Source organism: Pelophylax lessonae, assembly GCF_965119305.1.
Source record: "Pelophylax lessonae genome assembly, chromosome: 4".
NCBI lineage: Eukaryota > Metazoa > Chordata > Amphibia > Anura > Ranidae > Pelophylax > Pelophylax lessonae.
The window spans coordinates 547,393,078-547,410,531 of NC_138771.1; positions in this window are offsets into that span (position 1 = coordinate 547,393,078).

The window sequence follows — 17,454 nt, forward strand, 5'->3', positions numbered from 1 at the left end:
GAGTGGCAGTGTCCCTCAGAAGTCAAGATGGGCAGAGGATCACCAATTGCCCCTATGCTGCGGGGAAAAATAGTGGAGCAATATCAGAAAGGAGATTCTCAGAGAAAAATTTGAAAGAGTTTGGAATTATCATCATCTACAGTACATAATATCATCCAAAAATTCAGAGAATCTGGAACAATCTCTGTGCGTAAGGGTCAAGGCCGGAAAACCATACTAGATGCCCGTGATCGTCAGGCCCTTAGACGGCACCGCATCACATACAGGAATGCTACTGTAATGGAAATCACAACATGGGCTCAGGAATACTTCCAGAAAACATTATCGGTGAACACAATCCACCGTGCCATTCGCCGTTGCAGTCTAAAACTCGATAGGCCAAAATAGAAGGCATATCTAAACATGATCCAGAAGCACAGGCATTTTCTCTGGGCCAAGGCTCATTTAAAATGGACTGTAGCAAAGTGGAAAACTGTTCTGTGGTCAGATGAATCAAAATTTGAAGTTCTTTGTGGAAAACTGGGACACCATGTCATCCGGACTAAAGAGGACAAGGACAACCCAAGTTGTTATCAGCGCTTAATTCAGAAGCCTGCATCTCTGATGGTATGGGGTTGCATGAGTGCGTGTGGTATGGGCAGCTTACACATCTGGAAAGGCACCATCAATGCTGAAAGGTATATCCAAGTTCTAGAACAACATATGCTCCCATCCAGAGATCATCTCTTTCAGGGAAGACCTTGTATTTTCCAACATGACAATGCCAGACCACATACTGCATCAATTACAACATCATGGCTGCGTAGAAGAAGGATCCGGGTACTGAAATGGCCATCCTGCAGTCCAGATCTTTCACCCATAGAAAACATTTGGCGCATCATAAAGAGGAAAATGCGACAAAGAAGACCTAAGACAGTTGAGCAACTAGAAGCCTGAATTAGACAAGAATGGGACAACTTTCCTATTCCTAAACTTGAGCAACTTGTCTCCTCAGTCCCCAGACGTTTGCAGACTGTTAGAAAAAGAAGAGGGGATGCCACACAGTGGTAAACATGGCATTGTCCCAACTTTTTCGAGTTGTGTTGATGCCATGAAATTTAAAATCAACTTATTTTCCCCTTAAAATTATACATTTTCTCAGTTTAAACATTTGATATGTCATCTATGTTGTATTCTGAATAAAATATTGAAATTTGAAACTTCCACATCATTGCATTCTGTTTTTATTCACAATTTGTAGTGTTCCAACTTTTTTGGAATCGGGTTTGTATATATATATATATATATATATATACTATATAAGTATATATTTATATCATGATCATGTCAAGTAGAATACCTAAATGTAGTATAAATATCTATAAAACATATGTGTAGGAATAAGTATAAAATGATAATGAAGTAAATATATTAAAAAATGTACATAAAAATGAACTCATTTTTATATATATATATATATATATATATATATATATATATATACTGTATATAAAATGTAGATACTGTATGTACTATGGTGAACTACCCAAATTTAAAAAAAAAACGCAATGCCAAATAATGGTCAGTAGATGGCAGCATCTTACTCAACCTGCCATTGTGTGTTTTGCTTTTATCAGTTGACTAGTTTCATCACCATTTAAACATATATAAATGAGTTCATTTCATAGATTAGTTATTTACTTTTGTTTTCATAATATTGTTATACTTACACATATTTTACTACATTCATGTTCTTAACCACTTAAGCCCCGGAAGATTTTACCCCCTTCCTGACCAGGGGGTATTTTGCGATTCGGCACTGCGTGACTTTAACGGACAATTGCACGGTCGTGCGACGCTGTACCTAAACGAATTTGACGTCCTTTTTTTCCCACAAACAGAGCTTTCTTTTGGTGGTATTTGATCACCTGTGCGATTTTTTGATCACGCGCTATAAACAAAAAAAGAGCGTCAATTTTGCAAAAATAACAATATTTTTCACATTTTTTTATATGAAATTCCCCCCAAAAAAAAGTAAAAATCAAAATTTTTTAAAATTTTCGGCCAATTTGTTTTATGCTACATATGTTTGGTTAAAAAAATCGCAAAAAGCGTATTTTGATTGGTTTGCGCAAAAGTTATCGCGTTTACTAACAAAGGGAAAGATTTTTGTCATTTTTGTTGTTTTTTTTTTTTAACGCGTAATGGCGGCGATCTGCAATTTTTTTGCGGTACTGCGACATTGGGACGGACAGATCGGACCCTTGACTGACATTTGTGACACTTTTGGGGTTACCAGTGACATTTCTACAGTAATCAGTGCTATACATATGCACTGTTACTGTAAAAATACACTGGTTGTGAAGGGGTTAACTTTATTTGGAAGGGAGGGGCTGTGTGTATCCCTAGGGGCGTGCTTTCTACTGTGATTGGCTGTGGCTTGAGCTGTAAGGACACTGATCAACGGATCTACATACTAGATCCATTTGATCAGTGTCTTTACAGCGAGGAGAATGACAGGCAGCTTGTTTACACAAGCTGCCTGACATTCTCCCTCTCCCCCGCCGATCGCCGAGTGACCGGCGGACATCGGGTCCGCTGGTCACACGCGCGGGGGGGTCCGTGACCATGTGGGAGCGGGAGCGCGCCTCCGGGGGCGCGCGCTCGCTCCCTAGACCCTCACAAGCTAGTGACGTAGCCCTACGTCACTTTGCCTGTGAGGGGCTGACTGCCGACGTAGATCGGCGTTAGGCAGTCGGCAAGTGGTTAAAATGCATTGGATCATAGAAATGTGTGCGTGTGTGTGTGTATATATATATATATATATATATTTTCCAGTGCTAAACCTTTCATCCAATTTCTAAAATGCTGCATTTGAAAATTTCAAAGCCAGTATAAAGGAATAGTAGTGGTGTAGCACCCTCCTAGGTAGGTGCTAGTGAGAAAACGGAAAATTTATATCAAATACTTACCGTAATTTTCCTTTCCTGATGGACTCCATGGCAGCATACGTATCGGGTTTGGCCCCGCCTCCAAACCTACCCATAGGACCTCACTCCCATAAATCTTTGCTCCTGTTCAGCACACGTGTTCTGTAACTATCCTCCACAGAAATCCGGGAGGGAACTCCTGCTGCCATGGAGTCCATCAGGAAAGGAAAATTACGGTAAGTATTTGATATAAATTTTCCGTTTTCCTGACAGACTCCATGGCAGCATACGTATCGGGAAATAACTCGCCGTACACACAGGGTGGGCAGGTGCTGAACAGAAAAGTTTTAATGCATTTTGTCAAACAGACAGGACTTGCAAACCAAAATTCACAGAAGAAAGAGCCGCTGGCTCAACACAGTAATGGGATAAGAAAGTGTTAATAGAGGACCACGATGCTGCTCTGCAAATGACTTCAGGAGCCACATGTCTGGATACTGCCCAGGAGGTAGAGATGCTCCGCGTCGAATGAGCTGTAACTACTGCTGGAGGGGTCAAGCCCTTAGCCCTATAAGCCCACTGGATGGTCTGGATGATCCAAGAGGAAATGGATCTCGTCAAGGCTCTTGAACCTTTGTTTTTTCCATAAAAGGTAACGAAAAGATGTTCTGATTTTCTGAAAGAGGAAGTGGCATTTAAATATCTCTTAATACACTCTCCAACATCCAGCGGATGAACCGAAGATTCTTCCTCTTCCTGTCTAAAGGTTGGTAATACTGTTTCTATGTTTTCATGGAAGACAGAGGTCCTTTTTGGTCTCGCATCCAGCATGGGGATGAGCACCACTCTGTCAGGAAAAAAGGTTAAGAAAGGCTCTTGTGTCCCCAAGGACCCAATTTCCGACACTCTTTTTGCTGAGGTTATAGCCACCAGAAACACTGTTATCAGTGTAAGCTCTCTTATGGTCAAAGAATCAAACATGTCTTGAATTTGACTCGCCAGGAAATCCAGAACTAGTGGCAGATCCCACTTGGGAAACCTGGGTTTTCTCTGAGGTCTGATTCTCACTGCCCCTTGGAAGAACTGACGAATTAGGGCATGAGTGGCCCAGGAGATCCCTGTAAAAGCAGAAATAGCCGAGACCTGGACTCTGAGCGAACTCACTGATAGAGGCAAATCCAGTCCTGATTGGAGAAAGCTCAATACATCCTGGATCTTAATTGAAGATTGAGGATCAGGCCTTGTATTCAGTTGTGCAGAAAATTTTTCCCAGATTCTCTGATACACCCTGTTCGTTGAGCTTCTTCTAGCACTAAGTAGTGTCGAGATTGCCGTTTCTGGACAGCCTAAAGCCTGTAACCTCCTCCTCTCAACATCCAGACCTTGAGATGTAAACGGTCTGGGCATGGATGGAGTACAGACCCCTGGGACAACAGGTCCGGTCTGAAGGGTAGCGGGATTGGATCTTGGACACTGAGTAGCGTCAGAAGGGGAAACCATGGCCTGTTCGGCCAGAAGGGAATCACCGCCACTACCTCCACTGGCTCCGACCTGAGTCTCCGAAGGAACTGCAACACAATCGGAATTGGTGGGAAGGCGTATGCCCTGTGGAATCTCCACTGATCCGAGAGTGCATCTATCCCTGATGCTTGTGGATCTCTGAATCTTGAGTAGTACTTCGGCAGTTTGTGATTGCAGGGGGAGGCGAAGAGATCTACCTCTGGAGAAAACCCCAATGTTAGGATCCAGTCGAACGTTTCCTTGTGAAGGGACCACTCGTTGTTGTCCAGATCCACTCTGGACAAGAAGTCTGCTTTGACATTCTGGACTCCTGGAACATAAACCGCTGAAAGATTCGAGAGATTTTTCTGTGCCCAGGACATAATCGGCTCCACTTCCCTCAATAGGGACCAGCTGCGTGTACCCCCTTGTTTCCTGATGTATGCCACTGCTGAGGTGTTGTCCAGGCGCAGCATGACAGGTTGGTCTTTTGTCAGGTGAGCAAATGCTCGAAGAGCTTGGAATGCTGCTCGGAGTTCTAGTATGTTGGATACTATTCCTCGAGTGGAAAACTCCCACCTGCCCTGTGCCACCTCCGACAGACAGTGGGCACCCCAGCCTATGTTGCTGGCGTCCGAGGTAACCACTACCCACGGAGCTGGTTTCAGAGAGTGGCAGTTCAGCAGGTGGTCTCTGCATAGCCACCAAGGAAGACTCGCTCTCATTGAAGGGGTTAGGAAGATGCGTTGATCCAGATGCCACGTATCCCATTGCTGAAGGAATCCCTTCTGAAAGGGTCTCATCCTCCACAGGGCCCACTTCACCATGGGGACTACTGCGACCATAGTCCCGATCACCTTCAGACATTGACGTGCCTGAAGATGAGAAGATGAGAGGGCAAAGCGAATCCTGTCTCGGAGAGTCCCTATCTTTTCCTCTGGAAGAGAGATAGTCGCCTTCTCTGTGTCGAACAGAGCGCCCAAGTAGATCAGGGACTGAGTTGGAATCAGGTGACTCTTCTCCTTGTTGAGTAACCAACCAAACTTCTGGAGAGTGGACACGACCTGCTCCAGATGAACTAATAGTTGGTCTCTGTCTTGGGACAACAGGAGTAGATCGTCCAAATAGTGGTGAAGACGGATACCTTTCAATCTCAGTAGGGCTACCACGGCCAATAAGATTTTTGAAAAGGTCCGTGGAGATGTTGAGAGCCCGAATGGGAGACAGATAAACTGAAGATGTAATCCTCCCACTTCGAACCGGAGAAACCTTTGAAAATCTTCGTCCACAGGGACATGAAAGTAGGCGTCTTTCAAGTCGATGGACACCATCCAATCTGCCGGCTGGACTGACTGCTGTATGGACAACAGGGTCTCCATTTTGAACCTTTCTTTTTTTATGAATTTGTTCAAGAAGGTCAAATCTATTACTGGTCTCCATGATCCGTTCTTCTTTTGGACCAGAAAGAGCGGAGAATATATTCCTTGGCCTCGCTCTGACTCTGGAACGGAGATGACAGCCCCTTGAGCAATGAGAGCTTCGACGTAAGAAAACAAAATCTGACGCCTTTCTTCTAGACATGGTATGGCAGTAGGCAGGAACCTTGAGCCTGGCCTCTCCTTGAAGACCCACTTGTGGCCTGAAGACACCGTCCTGACGGCCCAGGGGTCCTGAATCGAAGCCGCCCAGACATGTCGGAAGGAGCGTAGACGTGCACCCACCCGACATGTCTGAGCGGGCCCACCTTCAAAAGGACTTAGTGGGCTCGCGGTCCCCAGAGGAGACATTCTTTGTCGTCTTCCTGGAAGACTGTCTGGATCTCCAGTTCCGGTTGAACTCCCGACCAGGTCTATAAGAACGAGCTTCCCTGGCCCGGTCAGGCACAAATTTTCTGGTAGGCTGTCCTTTCTTGACGTTGAACTGGCGCCGATCCTGGGGAAGAAACCCAGACTTACCGCCTGTAGCCCGGGCTATGGCCTCGTCCAGTTTATTCCCGAAAAGGGAGGACCCCTCAAAGGGAATACGGCACCAAACTTGCTTTGATGCCGGATCCGCCACCCAAGGGCGGAGCCAAAGAGCTCTCTTAGCTGTGACCGAGGACAGCATAACTCTTGCCAATAGACGGATCAAGTCTATGGAAGCCTCCCCAAGGAACGACGCGCCCAGCCTAAGCTCCTGGATTGGAGCGCTTCTGGCCACCTCCTCCGAAACAGATCTGACCGATTCGTCTACCACATCAGCCCAAGACTCCATGGCCTTGGATAGAGCAGCCAAAGCCAGGACTGGCTTACAGGCCATACCTGCTGTAAGGTAGATTCTCTTCAAATCAGAGTCCATCCTTCGGTCCAACGGGTCTTTAAATGAGACCGTATCCTCTAAGGGAAGGGTCACGTGCTTGACCAGTCTCATGACTGCTGCGTCAACTAGGGGAGGGGACTCAAGATGTTTCACATCATCCTCTTTGAAGGGGTAAAGTTTAGCCATCTTGGATACTAAGGAATTCTTACGTTCCACCTTTTTCCACTCCTCCAAGATGATTTCACCCAACTCTCCCAGGAAGGGAAAATTAACACGCTCCTTATTGAGCTGTTTAAAGTACTTCTTCTGCTTGGGAGGGGGAACAGCTGACTCCTCCCAATTTAAGGTCTCTCTGACCGCTTTAACCAGGGAAGGCACCAAGGTATATTCAAAACCCAAGCAGGGATCCTCATCTTCAGAGTCGCTACCTGACAAGAGCATCGACTGATGGCTTGTGTGGGCTGACTCGAAATCTTCCTGTACCTGTAGTGCTACAGGGGAGGGGCTTGGGGAAGCCGTTGCAGTGTCTTGAGAACGACTGACACCCAACTCTGCCAAAGAGTCCTTAACCACTCTCTTGACCAAAGCCTCAATGCGCTGATCGGAAGTATCCCTTTCTCCCGCAGCCTGGGAGAAACATCTATCACAGAAAAGCTTCCTCTCCGGGACACTAGCGCCACAGCCTCTGCAACCTGCTTTGTCAGGTCTCCGTGCGTGGCTGGCTGAAGTAGATGATTTTTGATGATGTGAGCCCGAACGGGACTTTCCTGTAGAGTGCCGGTGGCGAGAGCTTGAGCGTCTTTCACTTCTTTGAGAAGAGTGCCTAGTCTCTGAACGAGGAGGGCTGTGAACAAGAGAAAAAACAGAAAAAAAAACAGACAGGAAGCTAGGAACACTTGAGTTCCTACCCCCACCCCCTATAACCCACAGCCCCACTAAGAAGCCCCAAATACCTGTTAGGGGCGGGCTGACCACCGGAGGGCAAAGTAGCTTCCATTCTGATGCTGACCTACAAGAATGAGCCGGACAGCAATGTCAGAAAACCAGCAAAAGAGGAGGGGGGGGGAGGCTCCCAAACTGGGGCCAGTACTCACCAAGAACCAGAGGTTAGCAGGCAGAGCGGCAACGAACAGCAGGCGTCCAAAAACCGATCAGATGCGGAGTATGGAACACCCAGTATCAGCAGTGTGTATAAACACAACACTGCTGACAGTTCTGGGGTTTAAATATGGCGCCTGGTGACGTCATCAGCGCTCGCCGCCGACGCCAACTCACTGCGCATGCGCCGCGCTCTTACTGCGCACGCGCGAGAACCAAGCCTCGTTCTGGAGGCGCCGCACATGCGCAGTAGCGCACCGCACCGGCGGCCGGTCAGGAAGTGAACCGCTGACCGGCCCCGGACCACTAGCCACCAGGGAAGGCAGGAAAGACCAGGTAAGAGAAAAAACATATAAACAAAGGCAAATATAAGCATATAACATAGCTGCCATGGAGTGTACTCACGAACCGCAGACCACCAGGGATGGATGCACACCGGACTTATCTCTTTCAAGGGTACCGGCCACCCGCAGCAGCTGGGCTTTTTGGCCAAGGCTGCTACATCTTCGCCCCTCCTCCATACCCCGCAGCAGCTGGGGCTTATTGGAGAGCTCCATACCCGACAGGTAGAGCCATCCATCACCCGGAATCCATCTTCAGGTAGGATATCAGGTAATCCTTTGGAGGACAAAAAAAGAACACGTGTGCTGAACAGGAGCAAAGATTTATGGGAGTGAGGTCCTATGGGTAGGTTTGGAGGCGGGGCCAAACCCGATACGTATGCTGCCATGGAGTCTGTCAGGAAAGTATAGTTTGTGCTCTGTCTGCTTATCAGAAGAGCTGCAGGTAAATCTACATTGTTCACTGCCTACCAGAGAGCAGGATCTGTTAGTGGGGTCTGCTCATTGTGTTCAGAGTGCAACTCATTTTGTCTAGAGAGTGTTTCACACTGGTCCAATAGGGAGGCATGTTGGACAGTTGGAGAAAACCTGACGAATGGGTGCATGGGCTTTTGATACAGTCCTGACAATTGGCAGAGGGAAAGTTGCCTTGGGGCATGTTGGGATACTGTATAAAAGCTGTGAGCACATGTGCTCGAGGTCTTTCATTGGGGAGCAGAGTCCCGGAGGGAGAGGGCGGCTGCCTCTTCCTCTGTAGAGGTGCCATGCGGCCTCAGGAAGTCATCCTGAGGGCCTGGAGAGTAGCAGTGAGGAGCTGATCCCAGAGATCTAGGGAAGCTGACTGAGGGGGAGGACCTGTCTCTGCAGTACAGTGAGTACAGAAACTCATGTCAAGGGGCCTGACCTGAGGGGGGCCACCCCTGCTCCTAGGATAGTCAGTGGAGGGGATGCTAGAGAGGTACAGTATCCTGAAGATAAAATATTGCTCACCAAGTCATCTTGTCAGAGGGTGAAGAGAGCAAGAGACTTAATCCCCATCTACACCAGTGGCAGTGTGGATTAACAGGCTGGCTGTTCCTAAGTAATAAAGAAGTTCTGAAGATAGAATTCCTCATCTATGTGAATAGTTCATTTGGAGTATCCCACTATTCCCTTCTCCTATTCCAATTACAAAATAAACAACAAAAAACCAACACCCCTAGACCCCTAGTTTATTTCTGATAATCATAGAGGTCTGTGATCCTATATAGAAGGATCACAGGTGCTCTGTGATCTTTTCAGAGAGAACAACGGTCAACTGTGTTTACAACAGCTGACTGTCCTCCTTTCTCAGCGGGAAGCAATCGTGGGTGACCGGCGGCAATCTCAGCCGCCGGTCACCCACGATTGCTTCCCGCTGAGAAAGGAGGACAGTCAGCTGTTGTAAACACAGTTGACCGTTGTTCTCTCTGAAAAGATCACAGAGCACCTGTGATCCTTCTATATAGGATCACAGACCTCTATGATTATTTTTACAAGTCCCTCCCCCCACAGTTAGAAAACACTCCCCTAGGCTCACAATTAACCCTTTAATCACCCCTAGGTTAACCTCTTCCCTGCCAGTGTAATTATTACAGTAATAGTGCATATTTTTTAGCAATGATTACTGTAGTAATCTCACTGGTCCCCCCAAAGTGCCAAAAATGTCAGTTAGGGGTTCGATCTGTCCACCGCCATGTCGAAGTCCCGCTGAAAACGCAGATCGCCGCCATTACTAATAATAAATAAATAAATAAATAAAAATTACATAAATCTTTCCCCTAGTTTGTAGGCGCAACAACTTTCGAGCAAACCAATCAAAATACGCTTATTTTTTATTTTTTTTTCCAAAAATATGTAGCAGAATACAAATTGGCCTAACAGGATGAAAATTTTTGATTTTTAAATTTTTTTTTTTCTGTTTTTTTTTTGTTTGTTTAGCAAAAAATAAAAACCCCAGTTGTGATTAAATTCCACCAAAAGAAAGCTCTATTTGTGAGAAGAAAATTAAAAAATTCCATATGAGTAAAGTGTAGCATGACAGCGCACTTGTTATTCAAACTGTGACAGCCCTGAAAGCTGAAAATTGCCCAGTAAGCAAGTGGTTAACCAGCACTTTTTCTTTATTCAGCTGTCAGCGGGGAAACTCATTGACAGCTGATGACTCATCAGTTGTTAAGGATGCGGTGGACGGCTACGTGGCCCCGCTCCTTAACAACCAGGTTACACTGCACCCTGATTGGGCAAAGAATGCGCATTGCAGGGTGTTCGGCAGGGTGAAAACTGGGCGAACACCCTGCAAGTTCGGATGTTCGACGAACGCCTGAACAGGTAGATGTTTGGCCTGAACTCATGCCGGGGCTGAACCGTTCGCCCAACGCTACTCGGCATATCACCCTCAGTCGAATGGGGCCGTAGAATGGGCCAACCAAGCCTTGGAGCAGTTCCTTCATTGCTATATTTCTAACCACCATAACAACTGGTCACTGGTTACCTTGGGTGTAGTTTTCTCACAATAGTGCCGTCAATGCCTCAGCTGTCAGATAATTACCAGTCACTCATTGTTTCCACAATGACTCACCTGGTTACCATTACCTGCCTCACTAGTCCAGCCTACAGCCAGCCCATTTTGGCTATTTAAACTGCTTGGCTCATTCCTTCTGTGCCTTTGCCTGGTCAACACATCCAGTGTGTCTCTCTGCTGTATTCCTGTTTGACTTTGCCTGGCTGCCGTTTCTTCTGGTTCCTGATCCCTATCCGCAGACCACGCTGATTCCTGATTCCCTAATTCCGGGTTGTCTGATTACTCAATTTGGCTTCCTAGCCCTGGCTTCTCTTTTTGACTACGTTCCTGATTTGTATTATTTTACTATTACATTAAAGGTGTGATTTTAACTGCATTTTCTGTCTCTGCCTGGTTCATGGTTGCTGACATTCACACAGAATTCAAATTGGTCGATCAATTTTCGAGTGATCGGAATTTAAAATGTTCCGTAAATTTGGAATTCATTAGAAAATGAATATACTAAACCAAAATATAAGAAAACAAAACTAAACGAAACAAATTCTGAAACCAAACGAAATGAATTTACAACAAAATAACAAAAATGAACAAAATTAAATTAGTAACATAATGAATCTATACAAAACAAAATAAATTTTACCGTTCTGCACATGCCCACTTCTGACCATGATTCTACCTTCTGACTTGGTACCTCGCAGCCAGCATGTTACCAACTCATGCCTGTTCCTTACCTTGAACTTAATCCTGCACCTGTTGCTTAGCTGCTGCTGAACATAGCTTATGATCAGACTCCATATTGCCATTGGAAGGACTACTGTGTTTTCAAGGTACAGTTCACTATTCCAGCTTCCTGGCACCTGCGCCCTTCCACTTTCCTAGCAGTCCCTGTCTCAACTATAAGGGTTGCTTGGATGGGAATTGCACAAGAGGCCATCCTCATCAACTCGGGCTCCACAGTAAGGTGCGTGACAGTGTGTGTTAATACCTCATTGGTTGTACTTGTTCTTTTGGATCTATTGCCAGTTACAAATTCGCTTTATCTCAGCTTTGTCTTTGCATTCTGCCTAACCTAAGATTTGCTTGTCCCTGACTATATTTGCCTGCCTCCAGCTGTTACCTCCAGTCTGTCCTTACACCTTTTGTGCTGTTAACCACTTTTCGACCGCCCCAAGCAGATTTATTGCGGCAGGGCAGCTCGGCTGCGCATAATCACATAGATCTACGTGAATATGTGCATGTGGATTCGGCAGTGCGCGCGCACACCACCGGAGCCACGATGCCGCTGTGATTAGACACAGCGGGAGCCAGACTGCTGGAGGAGCAGGCTCGATTGCTGCCGGCCTCCCGCAATCTTCTGCTACAATGACAGAAGAGCCGCCTGCTTATGTAAACAAAGCAGGTGGCTTTTCTGTCAGAGAGGCAGGGAAAGTTTGCGTGATTCAGCTAAGCTGAATCACCGATCTCTCCCTGCCTCTGTCCAACCCATCCACCCACACAGTCAGTAAGCACTATTAGGCATGCAATTAACCCCTTGATCACTCCCAGTGTTAACCCCTTCCCTGCCAGTGTAATTTATACAGTTACAATACATATTATTTAGCATTGATTACTGTATTAATGTCACTGGCCCCCAAAAAGTATCAAAAATGTCAGTTAGGTGTCCGTTCTGTCTGCCCCAATGTCGCTGTCCCGTTAAAAATCGCTGATCACCACCATTACTAATTAAAAAAATAAAAATAAATAAAAAGTCCAAAAATCTATCCCGTAGATTGTAAACGCTATAACTTTTGCGCAAACCAATTAAAATATGCTTTTTGAGATTTTTTTTTACCAAAAATATGTAGCAAAATACAAATTGGGCTAAGCTGATAAAAAAATTAGATTTTTTAAATTTTTTTATTGGGAACGTTTTATAGCAGAAAGCAAAAAATATAGAATTTTTTTCAAAATTGTTGCTCTTTTTTTTGTTTATAGCGCAAAATCTAAAAACCGTAGAGGTGATCAAATACCACCAAAAGAAAGCTCTATTTGTGGGAAAAGAACATCAATTGTATTCGGGTACAGCATCAGTTAAAGCACTGTAGTGCCGAATCGCAAAAAATGGCCTTGTCATTAAGGGGGTAAAACCTTCCAGAGCTGAAGTGCTTAAGAAAGAAAAGCGGGTGAAGACATTGTCAGGGTAAGTACTGGGATCACTGTAAGAGATCACATATACCTGTAGGATTTACACAATTACATTCTGCAATTTACACGAAATAAACATATTTGATGCAATGAACATTTTAAAGTTTTAAAGATACTGAATATACAGTGATGTAGCAGCCATTGTCTTGTGTCATGTCCCTAGGTACCAAACATGGAAATATTATAATATAACCTTACATGCTTTCAAAGTCTGTAGATCTTTTCAGCACAAACTATAAATACAAGGTAAAGCCCAGTGCCCAATTTCATAAAATGAGGCAAATAACTATCAAGCATGAACTGGGGCATTGTAACATTTCAGAAGAATGGAAAGTAGTCACCAATATGCTGTTATTATCTCCCCATGTAATCTTAAAGCACAAGTGGAGCAAGAATTGCTCTTGTAGTTGTAGGTCACAGAGAAACACAGGGAGCTTTCATGTCTATAGAGAAGATAAGCAGCTCACAGTGTATCATAAAAGATAAAATGATTATGTGGCCTCAAAAGTAAACTCATTTCCCTAGCAGATACAAATTCTACATCAGAGCGCAAAGTGCTAGTGAACCATTTAGACAGTGTGTGATAGGCCGAAAAAAATTGGATAAGGCATATTTATAAGCATTCATTCACTGTAGGTGAATCTCCCTTCTCAGGCCTAACTCATCAAAGACAGATACAACTAGAGTCCACAAATGGCAAAACTATCTTACAAAAGCTTGAGTGGAACAAATAAATAGCACAGTGTAAATATGTATTACTCCAAAGGTGTGCGAGTTGCTGATGCAGCACACAATGGCAGACTTGGGTGAATCATCAATTGAAATGGTTGCCATAGCTATTCCAACAGAAAATACATTCATAGTTATGTATTCCTAGGAAATATTCAAAGGAATAGTGGACAGCAATTGAATGTAAAGAGAAAACTGGATTTTTGTCTTATCGTAAAATCCTTTTCTCTGATGTTCATTGACGGACACAGCTTCATATGTTCATTAGACGGATGGGTTATATGCTCTTCCTAGGAGTAGGACACTAGGCAGAAAAGAGTTAACAAAAGTTAACAAAGCTTAAAGCGTAACTCCACTTTTGTTGAGAAAACATTCCTCTCTGGGTGATCTCTGTACATTACAAGGATTTTAACAAACTTTGTTGCAGATCCTACCTTTTGTTATTCTGAAGAAATAATTTTTTGTTCCTCTGTGCTGGGTGGGTCTAATGGGAGTGGTTATATATTTATCTGTCAGCTGTGGCAGCTGCAGGGCTCTAATGAGGAAAGCTGCTGGGTCTGCATCCCTTTAGACATGTTCCTATTGGGAGCATCTCACCAAAAATGACATTTTTGTTGCAGGGGATGCCAGAAATCTGACTTGTATCTTAGGCAGACTTCTGGGAAAATTGGTGAGCCAATCACACAAGCAGAAAATTACGTTTCTTGGGTGTGGTCAGGTAGCCATATTGCATTTCCAGAAAATTACAACAGCTGTACACAGAGGCGGCTCTAGACTTTTTGAGGCCTTAGGCGAAAATCATGTAGGAGGCCCCCCACACACGATAAAAGAAATAAATAAGCAGGCGATATTAAAATGAACTGCATATTGTGGCAGCCGTGGTGATGGGGGGTGGGATGAGTGGCAGCGGTGGTGATGGGGGGTGGGATGAGTGGCAGCAGTGGTGATGGGGGGTGGGATGAGTGGCAGCGGTGGTGATGGGGGGTGGGATGAGTGGCAGCGGTGGTGATGTGGGGTGGGATGAGTGGCAGCGGTGGTGATGGGGGGTGGGATGAGTGGCAGCGGTGGTGATGTGGGGGTGGGATGAGTGGCAGCGGTGGTGATGGGGGGTGGGATGAGTGGCAGCGGTGGTGATGTGGGGGTGGGATGAGTGGCAGCGGTGGTGATGGGGGGTGGGATGAGTGGCAGCGGTGGTGATGGGGGGTGGGATGAGTGGCAGCGGTGGTGATGGGGGGTGGATTGAGTGGCAGCTGTGGTGATGGGGGGTGGATTGAGTGGCAGCGGTGGTGATGGGGGGTGGATTGAGTGGCAGCGGTGGTGATGGGGGGGTGGATTGAGTGGCAGCTGTGGTGATGGGGGGTGGATTGAGTGGCAGCGGTGGTGATGGGGGGGTGGATTGAGTGGCAGTGGTGGTGATGGGGGGTGGGATGAGTGGCAGCGGTGGTGATGGGGGGTGGATTGAGTGGCAGCTGTGGTGATGGGGGGTGGATTGAGTGGCAGCTGTGGTGATGGGGGGTGGATTGAGTGGCAGCTGTGGTGATGGGGGGTGGATTGAGTGGCAGCTGTGGTGATGGGGGGTGGATTGAGTGGCAGCGGTGGTGATGGGGGGTGGGATGAGTGGCAGCAGTGGTGATGGGGGGTGGGATGAGTGGCAGCAGTGGTGATGGGGGGTGGGATGAGTGGCAGCAGTGGTGATGGGGGGTGGGATAAGTGGCAGCGATGGTAATGTGGGTGTGGGATGAGTAGCAGCGGTGGTGATGTGGGGGTGGGATGAGTAGCAGCGGTGGTGATGTGGGGGTTTGGATGAGTGGCAGCGGTGGTGATGTGGGGGTGGGATGAGTGGCAGCGGTGGTGATGGGGGGTGGGATGAGTGGCAGCGGTGGTGATGTGGGGGTGGGATGAGTGGCAGCGGTGGTGATGGGGGGTGGGATGAGTGGCAGCGGTGGTGATGGGGGGTGGGATGAGTGGCAGCGGTGGTGATGGGGGGTGGATTGAGTGGCAGCGGTGGTGATGGGGGGTGGATTGAGTGGCAGCTGTGGTGATGGGGGGTGGATTGAGTGGCAGCTGTGGTGATGGGGGGTGGATTGAGTGGCAGCTGTGGTGATGGGGGGTGGATTGAGTGGCAGCGGTGGTGATGGGGGGTGGGATGAGTGGCAGCGGTGGTGATGGGGGGTGGATTGAGTGGCAGCTGTGGTGATGGGGGGTGGATTGAGTGGCAGCTGTGGTGATGGGGGGTGGATTGAGTGGCAGCTGTGGTGATGGGGGGTGGATTGAGTGGCAGCTGTGGTGATGGGGGGTGGATTGAGTGGCAGCGGTGGTGATGGGGGGGTGGATTGAGTGGCAGCGGTGGTGATGGGGGGTGGGATGAGTGGCAGCGGTGGTGATGGGGGGTGGATTGAGTGGCAGCTGTGGTGATGGGGGGTGGATTGAGTGGCAGCTGTGGTGATGGGGGGTGGATTGAGTGGCAGCTGTGGTGATGGGGGGTGGATTGAGTGGCAGCTGTGGTGATGGGGGGTGGATTGAGTGGCAGCGGTGGTGATGGGGGTGGATTGAGTGGCAGCGGTGGTGATGGGGGGGTGGATTGAGTGGCAGCGGTGGTGATGGGGGGGTGGATTGAGTGGCAGCGGTGGTGATGGGGGATGGATTGAGTGGCAGCGGTGATGATGGGGGGTGGGATGAGTGGCAGCGGTGGTGATGGGGGGTGGGATGAGTAGCAGCGGTGGTGATGTGGGGGTGGGATGAGTAGCAGCGGTGGTGATGTGGGGGTGGGGTGAGTGGCAGCGGTGGTGATGTGGGGGTGGGATGAGTGGCAGCGGTGGTGATGGGGGGTGGGATGAGTGGCAGCGGTGGTGATGGGGGGTGGGATGAGTGGCAGCGGTGGTGATGGGGGGGTGGATTGAGGGGCAGCGGTGGTGATGGGGGGTGGGATGAGTTGCAGCGGTGGTGATGGGGGGTGGATTGAGTGGCAGCGGTGGTGATGGGGGGTGGATTGAGTGGCAGCTGTGGTGATGGGGGGTGGGATGAGTGGCAGCGGTGGTGATGGGGGGTGGGATGAGTGGCAGCTGTGGTGATGGGGGGTGGATTGAGTGGCAGCGGTGGGGATGGGGGCTGGGATCAGTGGCAGCTGTAATGGTGAGGGGGGGGGGATCAGTGGCAGCTGTAGTGGTGAGGGGGGGGATCAGTGGCAGCTGTAGTGGTTATGGGGGGGGGGTGCAATCCTCCCCCACCACCTCTTACTAATCCCCCCCCCCCCCAATGATGAGATCTTTGAAGGTTGTGGGGGGATGGGATCAGAAAGAGGCAGTGGGGATGGTGGGGGAGAACGGCACCAATTACCAATCAATTGCACTGGCAATTACTTACTTTGTCAGTCGATTTCTCCCTCAGCTTCAGACAGATGTTCAGCCTCAGCGCTTCTGCCTCTTCAGACTTCCTGGTTGCCTTTTCATCATGGGGTCTCCTTGCAGAGCCAGCCAGAGCTCCTCCCGCCTCACTCTATTGGCAATGGCCGTCAGCTGACTTTCTCCTCCAAATTCTCTATGGGCGGAGGATAGGCGGGGCGGTCCGCACTTAGTTCGCAGTGACACTCTGCTAGCCTCCACCCTCCGTTCTGCAACGAGCGGACAACAGCGTCTCTCCCCCTCCATGCTCCATCACACAGACAGTAATTTTGTGCCCCCTCCAAGCGGCGGAACGGATGGGCAGGACGCGGGCAGGCTCCCTCTTAGCGGGAGCAAACAGAGGCAGCGCCGCGCCGGCCCTGACTACATGGATTAGGCGGCCGCGAGGCCCCTCTTAGCGCGAGGCCTTCGGCGGCCGCCTAAACTGCCTAATTAGAGAGCCGCCTCTGGCT